Raw genomic sequence first — 3,120 nt, forward strand, 5'->3', positions numbered from 1 at the left:
TTCCTTCCTTCCTTCCTTCCTTCCTTCCTTCCTTCCTTCCTTCCTTCTTTCTTTCTTTCTTTCTTTCTTTCTTTCTTTCTTTCTTTCTCCTGCCTTATTACCCTGGCTATCTCCTCCAGCACTCTGCAAAGGAGAGAGGTGAAGGCAGACAGCTTTGTCTCCCTTTCCAGAGGGAGAAAGAGCATTTATTCTTTTACTATCAAATATGATGCTAGCTGAGGATGTTTTTAATAATGGTCAACTATAAGGAATGCTTCTAACTGGCTACGTTGCTCAAATTCATTTGAGGTCAGTTTCTAGAAACAAAGAGGAGTAGGTCTGATCATTTACCACACGGAAGGCTTTTTCTCTATGTCCTCCACTCTGTATCTTGATTGTGCTGTGATTGTGCTTTTCATTGGACATTCTCCCATCTGAGGCCGACATATTAGGGGAAAGGTCTATGGGACCCTCTGGGAGCCTTGGGAACCCACTGCTCTCTTGAGTTGCCTTTCTGAGTTTCTTGTGATCTTTGAAGAGGCAAAGAAGCCGCCAGAGTCTTTTCCAGCCTGTTCTCTGTCCCTGTTTTCTGTTTATCTGGCCACTGAAAAGCTTACACCCCGTGTCATACTGCTTTTAAATAGTGCTCTGGACTCTGTCTAGAGCACCTATCTGCATACCTGTGTGGTTTGTTCTTTCCTTCTGCCTCCCTGTGATCTTCAGGAGAGCCTCGCCCTGGCATTATTCTGTAAGATAATGACTAGTGTTGCCAGATTTTGGAAACTTCCAGGAACTCCCAGAATCTGTGAATATCCCACAAGGTGCTTAAGAGAGTCACTGGCCTCTGGCCTCTGCCTTCTCAGTTGGACAGTGACACCAGTTCAGGGGATACTGATTGAGGGATCATTAGCACTGACACACAATCTGTCCTTGCCCTGAGCTGTCATAAGATGCCCTGTTAGATGTGGAGCTAGAGGCTCACATGACATGCATAGCTCTCCTGACCATGCCCACCGCCCCGGGTCCTCATATTGAATTATACATGGCAGAGGCTGTTTTTTCCACTAGCACACAAAGCAGAGTTGGAGGAGGCATCTTACACAGTGAGAGCTCCAGGCCCTGCAGAGGCAAAGCTACCACAAAGCTGGTTACTTTCCGTCTGAGAGGCCTGTCAGCTTGGGGGTGATGTAAGTGGGAAGTGGAGACCTCAAGTGTAACTTTCTATTTGAGAGTTAGTTCCTTGAGAACATACACACAGAATCACTCAAAGTTCAATATCAAGTCATTTGGCTTTTGAGACAAAGAGAGAGAAGGAGGCGCAATGGAAAGGTCAGAAGTGCCAAATTTAACTTTCTACTCTGGTGAGGTAAGATGTGCCTTGGGCTCCATGCATATCTGACCCACAAGGTTTCAGTTGGACGATGTTCTGTGCCAGTGCCAGTGATGCACATAGACAGCCAGTGGCTCCTGTTAACTCCTCACGTGGATCAGACACAGAGACCACTAGATACCAACATGTGAGATGTTACAGACCCACAGGGAGCCATTGAAAGCAAAAAGATGCACCCCATGACAGTGGATGCAAGGAGGGACAGGGGAGATTACATAAAGTATTATATCTAAACAGTCAATTTGGTCTTCAGGCACCCATGGGTGAGCCTACTCTTATTCTGAGAAATATATATAGTATCAAACTATCCACTGTTTATATATCTATGTATCAGTGTACCTATCATATCTCATAAGAGACATTTCTTCATACAGTGGTTGGTGTTTAACACAGAAACTCACAACTGGTCATAGTGCAGAGGATAAACATCTGTGGAATGCTCAGCCACAAGTGGAACATCTGTATCACCACCCCCATCCCCACAAAGTTTCAGGAGCTGTGGTTAAAGGTGGGGGACAGAAGTGAGGGAGGGCTGTCTGTGTGGCAGGACCTCTGCATGAACTCATAGCAGCCATTGTTGCTTACAGCAGACCTGAGTGTGGTCAAGCCATGCAGCACTCCAGCCTGGAGGAGAGAGGGGCTCATGAACCCCACACCAGACTGAGGACAAGTCAGATAATGGCTTTCAGGGGAGGAAAAGTCAGTCTCCTTTATTGGGGGTAGCTCCTGGTAAGCTTACTACACTGTAGTAAATGTCCCACATTTGGGAGTATATGGGCAGCACAAATTAAACTTGGTGGGTTATTTAAAGAGGGGCATGAAGTTGGGGGTGGGGAAGTGTCAGTCAGTCTGGGAGGGGTTAGGGTGTGGACATGAATGAAAATTCTCAAAATTTCATAAAAAATATTATATATAAGAAGAATTGTCAGCTTCCAATGGGATAGCTATATCATCAAATCTTTGAGATCATGGCAGATGAGGGGACAAGAGATGGTGAAAGACAGCAGTGGTGGGTGACTGCAAGCCAACCTACAACCTACAACCGGGCATTTAGGAACTCAAAGCAGTTGTGATAGCATGCATGAGGCCGGTGCAAGCCCAAGCCAGGCAAGATCACAGCATGGAGAGGGGATGGGGTATGGAACCCCACCTCCATCTGGGGAGTTAGTGGCAGTTGATAGCTCCTGGGAGAGGGAGAGTCTTCTTTAAGGGGGTGACCCCTGGTAGACTGGTGACACACCCTATACCCTAGAGAATTTGAGCAACACAAGTTTAACTTGAAGAGTTGTTTGTTTGTTTTTTAAAAAGATATCAAGTTGGGTAGAGAGGAAAGTGGGTGGGCCAGGGAGGAGTGGGGGAGAAGGGAATTGAATATGAACCCAATGCATCGTATGAGATTCTCAAGGAATTAGTTAAAATATTAGTTTTATTTTAAATCTCCAGGAAGTGAATAGTCCCATGTAAATAGTCTCACTGTGTTTATGTATGGGCCTGGATCACTCAAATTATTTCTTTCTTATTTTTGTTTTGTGGTACTAAGGATTGACCCTCACACATACCAGGCAAGTGCTCCACCACCAGGTCATATTGCCTGTCTTCTCTTCTTTTCTCTTCCTTCCTTCCTTCCTTCCTTCCTTCCTTCCTTCCTTCCTTCCTTCCTTCCTTCCTTCCTCCCTCTTTCTTTCTCTCTCTCTCTCTCTCTTTCTTTCTTTCTTTCTTTCTTTCTTTCTTTCTTTCTTTCTTTCTTTCTC

The 3,120-nt window shown here is 45.3% G+C and overlaps 1 protein-coding gene across 1 annotated transcript in view; it reads left to right on the forward strand.

Moving 5' to 3' along the window:
* Positions 1-3,120, forward strand: part of Acoxl (acyl-CoA oxidase like) — a 276,006-nt gene that overhangs the window by 219,750 nt on the left and 53,136 nt on the right.

Source organism: Mus caroli, chromosome 2 (assembly GCF_900094665.2).
Source record: "Mus caroli chromosome 2, CAROLI_EIJ_v1.1, whole genome shotgun sequence".
Lineage (NCBI taxonomy): Eukaryota > Metazoa > Chordata > Mammalia > Rodentia > Muridae > Mus > Mus caroli.